This window comes from Danio rerio, chromosome 14 (genome assembly GCF_049306965.1).
Source record: "Danio rerio strain Tuebingen ecotype United States chromosome 14, GRCz12tu, whole genome shotgun sequence".
Taxonomy (NCBI): Eukaryota; Metazoa; Chordata; class Actinopteri; order Cypriniformes; family Danionidae; genus Danio; species Danio rerio.
Window position 1 is genome coordinate 43,322,586 of NC_133189.1, and position 16,209 is coordinate 43,338,794.

General features: G+C 33.9%; 1 long non-coding RNA gene and 1 other non-coding gene across 2 annotated transcripts in view; both read left to right on the forward strand.

Moving 5' to 3' along the window:
- LOC137487609 (uncharacterized) overlaps positions 1 to 15,993 on the forward strand; it is a 28,144-nt gene extending 12,151 nt beyond the window's left edge. Inside the window, exons 2-5 of the long non-coding RNA XR_012389924.1 lie at positions 4,164 to 4,218; positions 11,272 to 11,385; positions 13,723 to 14,657; positions 14,739 to 15,993. This is a non-coding gene — a long non-coding RNA (uncharacterized lncRNA). The remainder of the gene's footprint in view (positions 1 to 4,163; positions 4,219 to 11,271; positions 11,386 to 13,722; positions 14,658 to 14,738) is intronic.
- mir145 (microRNA 145) lies at positions 15,570 to 15,682 on the forward strand. The gene is given in 1 exon segment (NR_039203.2): positions 15,570 to 15,682. It is a non-coding gene; the product is annotated as a microRNA 145 (primary transcript).
- Positions 15,994 to 16,209: the final 216 nt, after the last annotated feature.

Sequence of the window (16,209 nt, forward strand, 5' to 3'; positions counted from 1 at the left end):
TTATTTTATATAAAAAGTATATAAAATAAGTATAAATAATGAATCAAAATGTTTAAATCTAAAATTAAAATAGCTAATGAAACTTACGTTTATTTATATTGCGTATAGTATAGGTTTCTAAACTAGAACTAGAAAATAAAGATGCCTAATATAACAAAAAATATAGCTAAAATGATTAACAATGGATGTATATATATATGAGCAATATCACACGAGTAGCAGTGCAATATGGCTGTATATCGACACTGGTGAGAGGCGAGCATTGGCTCGATGCTGCAGGTAGAGTAGTTTAGTGCACCCATCAATGCCGATATATAGCCATTTCGCACTGCTATGAGTGTGATATTGCGTTTATACAACAGTTTGACAGCATAATCATGTATTTACAAAAAAGAAAATCAAACACAGCGAGTCTAAAAAGTCATTTTGTATGGAGAACTTTCTTCCATCGTTCATTCACCACTGCAGCTGACTTCAGAACAGCAGAAACCATTGCTACTTGATCAACGTCACTTTAGCATTATTTGAATGATTCTCTAGTGTAATGTTTAAAGTTATGACAAAACAGGTTATTTTGCTTCCATTTTAAGATTATAAGGCGGAACGATCTACAGAGATTTCCCACTATTGCTCTCTTGCAATCGGGTGATTACAATAATTAACCCCGAAAAAGCCAAAGCAAAGCAAGCTCTAGCAAATTCTGTGGTATGAATACAGCACTACAACATACAAAAGAGGGAGATCGACTTAAAAATGTCACCTTACCTGTTTAATAAGGATTTGCTCTGCTGTAGTTTGAAACTTACACTGAGAAAACGCTGTTTTTCTCCCGTAAGGACTTATTATGTGGTCTCTGTCTCCATCTTGTGGCGCAACGTCAGCCATCACTTTATTTGGTCTGCTCAGACAGGCTGATGGTGGCCGATGCACTGAATCCGATACTCCGAAATGTTAAATATTTTAAAATAGGCTCCTTATAAATAAACTGCATTGTTGCAATCTAAACAAGTAATACACAAGGGTGAAGGATTAAGAGGCGGGACGAGTGCTTTTATTTGCGGAATATTGCACAGCTATCAGCCAATCAAATTCAAGAACCAGACAGAACTGTTGTATAAATGTATATGTGTGTGTGTGTGTGTGTGTGTGTGTGTGTGTGTGTGTGTGTGTGTGTGTGTGTGTGTGTGTGTGTGTGTGTGTGTGTGTGTGTGTGTGTGTGTGTGTGTGTATAAATAAATTCAAAATAAAAGATGGATACATTACTCTTTTGAACTTGAATATTAAATCCCTGTCTTGCCTCATTACCTGTTTGTTTTTGATTCTGTCTCAGGAATGTTTGGTTTCTTGATCCATTATGAAAAAAACGTTGGCATGTAGTGAAGTGTGTAAAGCTGGTAATACTTAGGCAATCTTCAGATCAGGACTGTAGACTTCCTCTGAAACGGTGCACATGTGTGTGTGTGTGTGAGTGTGTGTTTAACTGAAGGCCATCTGGTGTGAGTGAAGGTGTATGAATGAGGTTCACCTCAGCTTTTAGCCAAACCACCAGATCCGTCTCAGTTCACAGATCTGAAATACAAGAAATCACAGACATTCTTTGCATGTCCTGCTTAAAAGAACCTTTAATTAAGAGAAACAGGACATGTTAGTCGATAACTGTTGAATCACATATGCAGCTTATTCCCATTGTGAGACAAACTGAGGAGACAAACAAAGTCCATCTGCCATTTTTAATGTCATCAGCCATTTTCATCAGAGTCCTTTGCTCAGATTCAGTAATTGAAAGTTGTTGAAAGGCCTTATTTTCATGCTGTTAAAGTTGCTGATCTGACTGTTGCTTCCTTATTTTTATCATTGATGCTGTGAGAAAATTTAAATTACTATGTAATGCAGCGTATCTGACTTTAAATCTTGCAAATGTAACTTTAAATCTGTAAATTGTAAAATTATCCTGTAAACGTGACCATATTTTTCACTTGTGACATGTGATGTAGTTCTTGTGATTGTAATTTCATATTTTAAAATGCTCATTTTAAGTATCATATGTACTAAAAGTCTGGTTTAATGGGATAGTTTACCACAAGACGAACTACTCACTCTTTCCTCAAGTGGTTCTAAACCTTTTTGAGTTTCTTTATTATGTTGAACAATAAAGAAGATACTCTGAAGTAAGCTAAAAAACCAATAACCATTGACTTCCACAGTAGGAAAAACAAATACTATGGAAGTCAATGGGTGCAGGTTTACATCATTCTTCAAAAAAATAACTACTGTGGTAAATGTATTGTTCATTGTTTTTTCATGTTAGTAAATGCATTATACTTAACATTAACTTATGAACCTTATAGTAAAGTGTGACCACATTTTGTTTCAATTAACTTTTTTGTGGCTCATTAATAAAACACACAAACAAAAAAGGTTGCATCAAATTAGAGATGACGATCCTTTTTAAAGGCATTTACCCCAACTCTCTCCATCCTTCTCACTCTCCTCTCAGACGGGATGGTGGGCCAAATCAAAGGTTACAATGCGCCATCACGTATATTTATTTGAACTGAACTTGCTTTTGTATTACTTTATTTTTTTTTAGCTATTAAAATATAGTTGCAGAAATCCTGAAATGAAATCAAATGTGACGAGAACTGAAACTTTGGAGGAAAACCCCTTTTTGAATATTGAATTAGAATTTAGTTTTAAATGATGAAGTATTCAAGTAAAATGATAAATTAGTAAGAAATTATTAAACAAAAAATAAACTAAAACTAGGTAGCACAATTGCCTCACACCAAAAAAGGTCACTGGTTCGAGCCCCGGCTGGGTCCGTTAGCATTTCTGTGTGGAGTTTGCATGCTCTCCCCGTGTTCTCTAGGGTTTCCTTCGGGTGCTCTGGTTTCCCCCACAGTCCGGAGACATAATTGAATTGAATAAACTAAATTGGCTGTAGTGTATGTGTGTTAATGCAAGAGTGTATGGTTGTTTCCCAGTGTTGGGTTGCGGCTGGAAGGCCATTCATTGTGTAAAAAATATGCTGAATGAGTTGGTGGTTCATTCCGCTGTGGTGACCACTGATGAATAAAGAGACTAAGCCAACAAAAAAATTATTCATGTAACCAAAATATAACTGGTTTCATCCTCCTCCCTCACAAATAGGACAGAGCCTGGGAACTCGGCTTTAGCCAACAGGATGTGATGTTTATTTTTGGGGTTTACTTATTAGGCAGAAGTTCAGTATCAGGATCTCCACAAATGTAAAGCCTGGGATCAGGACGGGTTTGTTGTGTTTTCCATGCAAGAAATAATAACTGATAAATCCGGCTTCACACTGGAAAAACAGTTCAGTGGATTAATTTTGTTTGTTTTTTAAGGTAAGTGGTTGCAAACAATTTATATAGGCTGAATTTAAATCAAGTTGAACATTACTAAATTTAATTTGTTTGTTCAAATTCAGTCCGTATAAATGGTTTTCAACCACCCACCTTAAAAAAATGTAGTAAATCTAATGAATAATTTTTGTCGGTGCATATAATAATCTCACAGAAACCAAATCCACATCTCTCTGTTGCCGTCAGACTGTGTGCTGCTGAAGTTTTCTGGCTTCATCTCCACCTTTAGCTCCCTTTGCCTTTTACGTCTGGCTCTTGTGGACTGTGACTAGAAAAGGGAATGTATGCGGGGCCCATGTGCGACGGTGGGAGGGAAGCAGTGACAAACTATCTGCTTCCACAATCACTGGCCGTAAGAGGCTGAAAGAGCGAATGTTTATCGAAAGTGCAGCTACATTTTCCATTATCCCAAAATAAAATCCCTTCAGAATTCCTTATAAGGGGCTGAGGGAGATTCCAGAAGGGGGATACGAGACAACCTAAAGCTCTCACTTGTTGGAAAAGAGTCAAAGGCTTAGGAATTCTCATGTTGTTTCTCCTTTTTTTTTTTTTTTTGGACGTGTTTTGCTTTGTAGTCAATTTAATACTCTGCAGATTTAATTAAGCGAGAGGTCCTTATCAGAGCCTGTGGGGATAATTGTTGATAAAAGTCTTTTCGCACAGAGTCGTGTGAGAAATGTGTGGAAAATCTGTGATATTTGTGCCTCATGGCTCAGCTATTTTACTGCATTGTTTAATGAATTAGCAGACTGACGTGTTCATCTTTATCTCTCATTTCAGAGTAATCAGAAAGGAAAACGCAACACGAAGGCAATGTGGACTACTGACACCTCAAGTGAGATCACATTCCCTTACTTACATTGTGTGTGTGAATGTGTGAACTTGTTTATGTGGGTTATAAGGACACCATTTTTTAAAGTGAGATGGTAATGACCTAATTGTACTCTGTTGAGGTGGTTTCAAAACATAATTCAAAACATTTAAAAATCAAACCTAACAGTTTCTTTTGACATTTAATTTGTCACAGGTCATTTCATAAAATAAAATACATTAGGCCTATTGAAATCGTATGCAAGTTAGTGTGTGCTTTATTCAAACCCTTTTCCACCTCAGTATAAAAAAAAGATAATAGAAAAAGTAATTGCCGCATTTGTGTCAGCGTGAGACTTTATAAGTCAAAAAGTACATTTTGTATCTTCTAATCTTAAAATAATGACAGTATTTTTAACATATTTCTTACAATATACCTTTGAAATGTTTTGAAAAATCTTAATTGTGACTAAATTCAACAATGTGGCTTCATATTTTGAAAAAATATTATCATTATCTAAATTATTATGAGGACACGTTCCCTTAAATTATTTTTCTTTGTGTACTTGTTTTTGTGGTTTATGAGGACACCATTTTCATAGTGAGATGGTAATGACCTAATTATACTCTATTAAGGTGGTTTACAAGGATATGCCCTGCGTCCTCATAATTCAACACACTTAGAAAATATTACTTAACAGGTTTTTTTGACATTCAATTTGTAACAGGTTTCCTGTGAGACTTTGGTTAAGGCATGATCATATAATAAGCAATTTCATAGTATAAAATACATTATGCCTATTGAAACCATATATGCAAGTAAGTGTGTGTTTTATTCAAGCCCTTTTCCACCTCAGTATTAAAAGAAATCTAAAACGTAATTGCCACAGTTGACAGTGACATTATATTTTAAAACATGAGACTTTATATATCAAAAAATATTTTTTTTAATTAATAATAATTATTATTAAGTATTTCAATCATATTTCTCAAAATTTGCCTTTTAAATGTTAATTGTGACTAAATTAAAAAATGTGGCTTATATCTTTAAAAAAATTATCTTAATTATTATGAGGACACACTGCCTTACTTCCATTGTCTTCGTTTGTTTACCTGTTTATGTGGTTTATGAGGACACCATTTTCATAGTGAGATGGTAATGACCTAATTGTACTCTATTAAGGTGGTTTTTGAGGACATGCCCTGCGTTCTCACAATTCAAAACACTTAAAAATCATACTCAACAGGGACTTTTGACATTCAGAAGTTTCCTGTGAGAATTAGGTTTAGGGGGAGGGTAGGGTTAGGCCAGATAGTAAGTAGTTTTTATAGCATCAAATTTGTCTCTTGAAACTAAATATGCAAGGTTGTGTGTGTGTTATTGAAGCCTATTTCCACCTTGGTATAAAAAACGATCCTAATAAAAGAAGCAACTGCCACAGTTGTGACAATGTATTTTCAAACCTGAGATTTATATGTCAAAAAGTACACTTTATGTCTTCTAATGTAAAAAAGGCAGTATTTCAAACTAAATTTAAAACAAATTTAACAATGTGGCTTCATATTGTAAATTTGACAATATTTGACACTTTTAAATGTGTATGTTTTTAAATCTGACAATTGTGACTGTAATTTACAGCAGACTTTATGGCTTTATATTTCGCATCTCAGAGTTTTATCTATTAATTATGATGCTTTTCCACACTGACTGCTTACATGACTTTGTCTCAAAATGTAATTATATGTCATAATCAGGATTATAAGTCACATTTAGCTCTTAATATCTTACAACTGAATATTCAATTCAATTCACCTTTATGTGTACAGCGCTTTTACAATGTAGATTGTGTCAAAGCAGCTTCACATAGAAGATCATAGTAAATTGAAACAGTGTCAATCAGAATAAATCGCAATATATATCACATTTGAGACTTTAAATCCTGCAACTGTGACATTATAACAGTGCAATGGCTTGCTTTATATCCAAAGATGCCTTTTTGAGTAGTGAAATATTTAAAACTAATGAAGATAACAGAAGTCAATGATTTATTTGAATGATTTCCCCTGACATGTTTACTGTTCTAAAATATAGTAAATGTTTCTTAACTATATTGTTTTCAATGGGGAAAAGTGGTAGTTTTTACTCAGACATTTAAACGGATATTGTGTAATAATCACAATACCATAAACCGTGATATTTTTATCCAATGTTTTTATACCGTCAGAATCTTACACTGGCCCATTCATTCATTTTCTTTTCGACTCAGTCCCTTTATTAATCTGGAGTCGGAAAGAACCGCCAACTTATCCAGCATATGTATCACGCAGCGGATGCCCTTCCAGCTGCAACCCAACGCTGGGAAACACTCATACACTCAAATTCACAAATACACTACGGACAATATATGTAGCTCACCCAATTCACACCATGCCTTTGGACTATGGGGGAAGCCAGAGCACCCGGAGGACACCCACGTCAACACATGGGAGAACATGCAAACTTCACACAGAAACGCCAACTGACGCAGCCAAGCTCGAATTAGTGACTTTCTTGCTGTGAGACGATCATGCTACCCACTGTGCCACAATGACGCCTACTCTGGCCCATGCCTACTCAAATCTTAGTTTATAGTGACTTCATACCTCTTAACCGTGCCTCTTTATCTCACAATCGAACTCTAAATAAATCTCAGTGTGATTTTCTTTAGCTTCACCACACAGTTAACCTGTGCTGATAGATGGAAACAGGCTTCAACTGTATTCCTACAAGGAAGACTAAGTGGACGTTTTCCCTTTGTTGTACTCAGAATTAGGTCACCGTGCTTGATTTCAGTCTATAAACAGCAGCAAAGTGGAGCCAGACGTGCTTGTCAGCCGAGCCCTTGAGTCCCGCTTGTACTGTAAACTGTAAACAGTAACGTGTGGATAGGCTGCATATCTGTCTGTTAATGCATCTCTCTCCATTAACCACCACACTGCTGAGAAAGCCATTAGAGAGCTGTGTCAGAGTCAGCCAGTGATCCTGCATAATCGGACACGGCGAAGTGAAATCCATCCTCCAAATATATAGACGGATTTGCCTGTCTGTGAGAATGAGCTCAGCTCTGGGTGCTGTACGGTAGCATTTTGTGGTTTCCACACACCACAGCGTCAGACTGTGCTGAAGCCTGGATTTACTGCTATGCAGATGCCAGTGCACTGTTATCATGTGACCTCTGTCCTCCTTATTCAGGCCCATAGCCAGCCTGGTGAAAGGGGTAATTCTTTTTTTTCTCAAAAAAGTGGATCTTTTTGCAGTTTTCTGCCTCATTTTCTATTTAATTATGATATTTTAATACTGCATTTAAGTGACATTTTAAGCACTACTTTTTGCTGGATTAGCTTGGCGGATGGTGATCAAAACCACACTTTTTGATGTGTCAAAACCATATCCTAAAGATTTAGAATAAAGAAATATGAATAAATACTTATTTTTTTAATACATATTTATTACATCATATATCTTTAGAAAAAAATATAGAAATCTATTGTCATTTATTAAGAAAATAACAAACTGGCCAGCATGTTCAGAATTTGGCCTTTAGAATAAGAAATTTATAATTCATGCATCACAACAACTGCCAATTTGGTATTCAAATTAGTTTTACAGTTTTTTACAATGGCTATGACACTTTTTTCAATACATTTAACAAGTTTGCTAAACTCTTAATGCAGCAACACACCTAAAATACACAATTGGCAAAACAGTTAATTTAATGCTCAAAATCACACATTATAAACTAAACCTCTAAACTACTTTTCAAAATACAATAATAAACGAACACACTACACCATGTATAACAAAACCCTGCAATCATGTTTCAAAATGAAATAATTGTTCAAAACACAAACACATGTTCTCTTCCAACATAAACATTCAGTCAATCAGAAAACACTGACAATAAAAACACTATCATCAGCTGACATTACAGAAACTCCATTGGTTTATGTGTCAGCTCTGCCCTTATATTTGAAGTCTCGTTGCAGTTTTGTTTCGTTGGGTTAAGTAAATGCATGCATTTTCTTTCGTTTACGGCAAAAATTCTATACAAAACGAAGAAAAAAAATTGCTTTATAAAATTTACATATATATACATTTATTCATTTATTTATTTATATAACCGCAATATGATGTTTCTCATTGGCAATTGAATAAAATACAGGGAATATATTTGTGTTTCAATTCACAATTAGAACAGCTGTTCACTTTGACTTTATCCTATATAATTTCTGTTTAGAACATGGTGTTATCTGTTCTGACATACTGTGTTAAAGTATTTGTAAATTTGACTGTAAAATTACATTGTTTTGTTCTTGGTTGTGCTTGTGTGTAAAAGAAGTTAAAGCATTTTAAATTTGTGTTAACTGGATGCATTTTGTGTCAAAACAACAAGAAATGTGTTAATTGTATAGCCCACGAAGATGGATGTTGTGCTAACTGTGTTAAGAGTTTAGGAAACTTGTTAAATGTATTGATAAAAGTGTCATAGCAATTGTAAAAAACTGTAATATGCACAGCTTTTGGTGTTTCACACCTTTTACTGCTCATTTTTTGTTTTAAAAAAAAAAGTCTTAATATTTTATTTCAAAATACTTTAGTGTCTTGTGTTTTTGTATTTTTAAAATAAAATACTTTTTAAGAAGTCTACATGATGACAATATAAAAATGTGACCTTTAATAGTGGTGTTTTCTCAGTTATTTGCCAAGGCTTGAGATCCGACTAGAAAACTGATTAATATTGAAAAAGTTCATTAATGCTTGGAGTAGGGATGGAAATTATGCATCACATATAAAGAAACAGACAAATAGCAAGGGTAAAATGAGAAATAGGTCAAAATAAGACAGGAAAATAAGACAAACAACATAAAACCCTGCAGTGACGATACCTGCAATACTTCATTGGCTGTTTCAAATGCCAGTATAGCTGATCTGCAGGTGCTCTTTATAGTCCATTACAAACTTTGACAGAGTAAGACAGTACGAGACAAAAATATTAAATAATACTGGTCAAAAACTTTTTTTGAGATATAGTGTTTTATATTGTGTTTTGAAGACAACAATTGAAAAAATCATGATTTATAGAAACTGGAAATGTTAGTAGTTTTATAAGACTTTTAAGAGATGATGGCAATTTTCACAATCAAGAGATACAGTACTATATTCCAACTCATTACAAGAGATTATCTTCAAGACAAGATACTTCTCTATGAAATTTGTGCAAAATCTACACTGACATTAAAGAGAAACAAGTAAAAAAATTATAAAAATGTATGAATACCTTCTCATGTACAGTAGAGGTGTGTGAGGGGTAGAGAAGCTGAATTAAACTTGCTCAGAAAAACTTTTTACTGTCAATCATTGTTCAAAGTATATTCATTGAAGGTAATCCTGCTGTAAATATATTAAAACATAATTTTGTTAGTAATGCATTTCTAAGAAGTTTTAAGTGTTTTTCAAAATAAAAGTTCATCAATACACATTTGAAGTCTGATAATGAAGCATTATTAGCCCTCCTCCATTATTAGAACTCTGTTTATTTTTCCTCAATGTCTGTTTAATGGAGAGCAGATTTTTTTCAACACATTTCTAAGCATAATAGTTTTAATAACTCATTTCTAATAAATATTTTATCTTTGCCATGATGACAGTAAACAATATTTTACTAGATATTTTCAAGACACTTCTATACAGCTCAAAATGACATTTAAAGGCTTAACTAGGTTAATTAGGCAAGTTAAAGTAATTAGGGAAGTCATTTTATGAGGGTGGTTTGTTCTGTAGACAATCGAAATAAAAATATTGCTTAAGTAGCTAATAATATTGACCTCATGGCTGACAATCATACCTGCCAACCCTCCCATTTTCCCTGATTCTCCTGTTTTTTACAATTTTATCCAGTTATCATCCATAAAGGTACTTCTCTCATATTTTAATCTTACTATGAAGGGTGGCAATAAACATCAAAGAGTCGATCTTTCCTATGTGCAACCCATACCGTGGACCCTCCAGGGGACGCCCCTAGCTCTTAAACGTGAATCTGTTCTGTGCTTTCATTTTATTTAGGCATGAAAACACTTTGAAATAATATAAAAACCCCTCCTATGAAATCCTAAAACAGTCGGTCAGCTCATGTAGCGGTGCGTGACTGTTAGCTGACGTGCTCCATAGTGATAAACAGACGCTGTTTCCCAAATGGATTCTGTACATGCGTTTTGAAGCGGAGAGTGTGTGTTTGAACAGACATATACACATTATAATAATAACAACAACAACATCATCATCTAAACATGTAGATTTTGGTGGGTTTTCTTGAGCATAAACAGTTAGGAAAGTGCAAACTCCACACAGAAATGCTAACTGACCCAGCCAAGGCTTGAACCAGCAACCTTCTTGCTGTGAAGCGACAGCACTATACCGAACCACTGCGTCTACCAAAGTGACACTTCTATTTTTTAATGTTAATATTAATACGAATTAATGTAGTATTAAATGAAAAATCTAAATGAGAGATTTTTTCGCTGCCATTTAATAAGAATGTTTAAATTATACGGTGAAGAAAAGGTTCATGATTCGAGATTTGATTGAATTTCTTTATAATCGCTATTATTTTAATAGGCTAAACTGTTTGTTAAATTATTTGCAGCTTTTGCTAATGTATACTATTTACTCTATACTTTGTAAATAATAATAATAACAATAATAATAATAATAATAATAATAATAATAATAATAATAATAATAATAATAATAATTGCTTGCACTGTTAAACATCATTTGGAGAAAATTTGGAGAAAAAAAAATAAATTCCCATGAGGGCTGATCATTTTGACATCAACTGTAAGTGTCAAATCAGCCAGCTTAACCAGCCGGGTTGGTTTCTAATACAATAAGGGTGGTCCTGATGGAGACGCAGGAAGTGTTTGTGTATAAAGCGTCTGCTCCTGCATTCTGCGGCGCTCTGGCTCAGTGACTCAGTGCATTGATGTCGTCTCTCTGAACTCCCAAACAGGAATAAACATCCTTCATCTGTTCCCGCAGGTCTGTGTGGAGCCGCTGGGGGGCAGAGCAGCGCTGCGCCACAGCAGATGTTTATTCAGCGGATTGGAGTCCTGCAGCTCCGAGGTTTTTCTTGGGCGACGGCCACATTCTGAGGCAAGAGCTCATGCGAAATATCCCGCTGGCAGCCTGGCGGGCTCACTGCTGTCTCAGACACTTCGTAAAGGCTTACCGTTATCCTGGGTGGCATTCAAAAGCATATGAGTGGATCAGGGATGGAGGAGAAGTGTGTGTAAAGTAGAAAGAGATGTTTAGGGCACGGAGGTCAAAACTATTTCCTGTGCGCCCACAACACCTCCCACACACACATCCATCAGTTGTTATTCAAACAAATGCAGCCATCAGACGCTGGAAATAACACTGGTGTTGCAATAGTTGTCTCTGTAGAAATTAGTAGGTTTCACAAACAATTGAGATGAAACAGAAAGTAATGCAGTTGGATGTAAAACACCTGAATTTTATTTTCTTGTAAACTGTACGCTCATAAAATGCTGCATGGTCAAAACTAGGGGAGAGCGGGACGAAAGGAACATTTTTCATAAAAACCTAGGCTATTTTTAAAAGATAATGTTTTAGCAGAAAAATATTTTTTTCTGTGGTTACTAACTCTCAGGAGTGGTCTAAAAAATCTGGTTTTATTATGTATCAATGTAGAACTACTCCAAAATAACTTGACTTAAAACAAAAGTTGCACAGTTACATTTGACCCCATCAGCAGGGACGAAAGTAACACACGGGTGGGTCAAAAGTAACAATATTCGCTAGATTTACTGGATTAATCTTGTTTATTTAAAATATATCTGAATATGATCTTGTTAATGTTCACTGCAAACATATTTTGTCCTTTATTTTTCTGAAAAAATAATTAACTGCATTTTCGTTTTCACTTCCATCAAATGTTTCTAAAGCAATTCAACATTGCAAAATGTTACAATTTTCTACAACTCTTGAATATTTTTGTCATTTTATAATATTTAACAATATGCATTAATATTTTAAAACATCTGAATCCAAACTGGAATTTGGAAGCGAAAAATAAGGTCTGAATAATAGCAGTGGGACATAAATAACCGTGTTACTTTCATTCCCACATCAACTCATGCCATGTAAACCTGTTAAACGTTTAAACTGAAAAAACTTAAGGATGTGATATTGCACTAAATAATCTGTAGACTGATCATTACTGTGACTCATGAAAAGAGAAACTCAGCTTGTAATTAGGAAAAAAGAACCGCTACAATAATTTACTTTCTGCACTTAAAAACTGAAATTTAAAGCTAAAATAGTTCTAAAATAGACACTGTGCTAAAATCAGCCGATATTTGGCAGCTCCATCAAGGGTTGCACGCTGAGTGTGCTGTTATAGGCTGAAAATTAAATGTTGTCAGGGCTTCAAGAAAATTGATTTGTTACTTTTGCCCAACTTGTTTTATGTTTGATATGCTTAAATTTGTAAAAACAATAAAGTTAACTTAATCAATTTGAGTTGGGACAACATGAAAAAATTGTGAGGAACCCAGCATTTTTTACTTTTAACTTTGGGAAGACATAAACTGAAACAGGAACAACTTTCAATTCTTCTTCATGTGCAAGGAATTGTGCAAAATGACAACAGAGTTTTAAATGGTAAAATATACTACCAATTGAAATTGGTTTTAATCTACAGCTTTAAACAAAAACATTTGCAATGAAACACCAAGTAACTCATTGAATTTAAAAAATATTCTTTTGAAATTGCAAACAAATGCACAATAAAATGCAAACATGTTGAATAAAATGTGAAAATTGGAGTCCTGAAATCTGAAATAGTAATTTCTTGTTAAAACTTATATTTATTTAATTGTTTTCAAAAAATATTTATTTAACTCAAATCTAACACACTAAATTTATTGTTACTTTTTGAAAAACACATTTTTCAAATGAGATTTTCTTGTCAAATGTTTTACATGAATCAGTTTTATTTTTAACTCATTTCCCTGAAGAAAAAAAAGTCACACTTTATAATAAGGTTTCATTAATTATTGTATTTACTTACATGAACTAAGTATGAACGAAACTCGAAGAGTAATTATTAAGCATATTTCAGCAATTGCTAAAGCCTTACTAAAATGCAAATTCATGCTTGTTAACATTAGATAATCTACCGTGAGTTAACATGAACAACTGTATTTTCATTAACTCACATGAACAAATACTGTAATCAATATTGTTTATTGTTTGTGGATGTTAATAAATGCTTCAACTATCATTAACTAATACAACCTTATTGTAAAGTGTCACCAAAAAAGAATAGAAACAGCAACACTAAATAGTATTTTATTATAAATTTTGTATTGTTGGATTCTTTTTTTTTTTTTTTTTGGCATAAAATACTGAATAAACATTGTTAATTCATGAGTAAATGATTGTTCATCTTCTCCCTCTGACCTTTAGATTTTATAGCTGGATGACAGAGACTGAGGACTTCATTCAGACCTCTGGATCTTTGATTGACACTGAGTCGTCTCACATGAGTTCATAGTCTTGGTTAATCAAAGACGGTAAGATGCGAACACAAGCAGAGTCCGGCCCGATCTACAGTCGTCTGGCCCGCGGTGCAGTGCTGCATCTCTGGTCAACTGGGAGTCTGAGATGAAGCACTGTAGCTCGGGAGGACAACACTGTCAGCTCATACAAACAACACACATGCGTTTACATACGTGAGATTGCTTTTGAACAGTTGCCTAACCATTTGCTTTATAGGGCAAATGTTGGTTTTTCAGTCACTGCAGAATTTTGTGAATCTGTGATTGCACATGCTAATGCATAGTAAAGCAAATGCGTCAAAATTGGCTTTTTTTTTTTTACTTTGCCACAGATTTTAGGTACAGTTGAAGTCAGAACTATTAGCCCTCCTGAATATTTTTCCCCAATTTCTGTTTAACAGAAACAGTTTTTCAACACATTTCTTAACATAATAATTTCAATAACAAATTTTTAATAACTGATTATTTTTTATAAAAAAAACCCGTTCTCACAACTGAATAATAAAACTTTTTTTAAATAAAATAAAACAAAATCAGTTAATAAAACAAAATCAGCTATTCTGAAGAATAGTCACAGTTCCAAGTTAGAAAGTCACAATTTTGAGTTAGAAAATCAGAGTTCCGAGTTAGAAAGTCACGATTCCTAGTTAGAAAATCAAAATTCCAAGTTAGAAATTCGCAATTCCTAGTTATAAAGTTGCAATTCTGGGTTAGCAAGTCGCAATTTAGAATTAGAAAGTCAGAATTTCGAGTAATAAAGACACTATTCCAAGTTAGAAATTCGCAATTCCAAGTTAGAAAATCAGAATTCCGAGTTAGAAAGTTGCAGTTCAGAGTTAGAAAGTCAGAATTCTGAGTTAGAAAATCGCAATTCCAAGTTAAATATTCGCAATTCCAAGTTAGAAAATCAGAATTTCGAGTTAGAAAGTCACAATTTAGAGTTAGAAAATCACAATTCCGAGTTAGAAAGTCTCAATTCTGAGTTAGAAAATCAAAATTCCTAGTTAAAAAGTCACTATTCCGAGTTAGAAAATCTGAATTCCAAGTTACAAAGTCAGAATTACAATTTAAAAAGTTGCAATTCCGAGGTAGAGTATCAGAAATTTGAGTTATAAAGTCGCAATTCCTGATTAGAAAGTCAAAATTCCGAGTTATAATTATATAATTTTGCCTTTTTTTCTTGGTTCTGTTTAAAAATCAAATTTTTCCACAGAATCGGAGGTAAACTTTACATTTTCCAGTTTATAGACTTTCTCACAATTAGTTTAATTTGCATTTCTCAATCTTTATCTTAGCATTACAACTTTGTTTTTAGAAGTACAAAAATACAAATATTTCTCTAAATCAAATGTTCTTCTGTAAGATGACATTTAAATATTTGGTGTTATGATAAAAGCTCATTTAAATCGTGTATTGGCAAAACACATTGCACTTGAAGTATTGATTGGTTTGTCATATTTAATAAATATGTTAATGACTTGCTTATTTTGATCTTTCACAGCCCTTTGTGTATCGAATATGATGTTGTGGGCTATATAGGATTCAAAGATAAACATTAAGTATCTTTCTCTATTGTGTTTCTTATATCATTTATAAGCCCAATTATTCTTCAGGTAAAAATTAAAAAAATAAAAATAACTAAATAAAAGTGTGAGAAGATTGTTGTCTGTGTATATTCTCACAGCAAAATAAGTCATTTTAGGCTACAATAACGTCCTGGAGGGACTGGTTATTTTACATGTGCATCTGTTGCTGTCAGTCTTCATCATTTCCTCATCCCCGGGGTCCAGTTTTCCCAGGAATCCCTTGGGCAATCGAAAGGGGGATTCCTGGAAATACTGTTCTTGGGGTTGGGGGTGGACTACTGAATATGACATATTTTTAGCTTTACCTCATTTTAGATTTGATCGTGTGTTACTGTCATCATTTGGTGCATCCATGCATTGCTACATGTAGAAATAGATGACTACATACAGTAGAAGGCTGATCAAACCTGTCTTCAGTAAGATTTTATTTTTATAGATAGATAGATATAGATAGATAGATAGATAGATAGATAGATAGATAGATAGATAGATAGATAGATAGATAGATAGATAGATAGATAGATAGATAGATAGATAGATAGATAGATGTTGACTTTCTTTAAAATGTTTCAATAAAGCTATTGTTAATCGAACTGTGTTTGTATTGAATTATTTTTTATGTCTATGTTTGTCTTTATATAGAATATTTCCATCTGTTTCAAGTCTTTACAGAGCATTAGGCCTACTTTCACATCACGCATGAAATGAAGAAACAGCGCCATCTATTAGTTTAAATATACAGAAAACCCATCATGAAGTCCACACGGGGGCGCAGCAGCTGAGTTTATCAGTGAGCGGAAGAGCAGGAC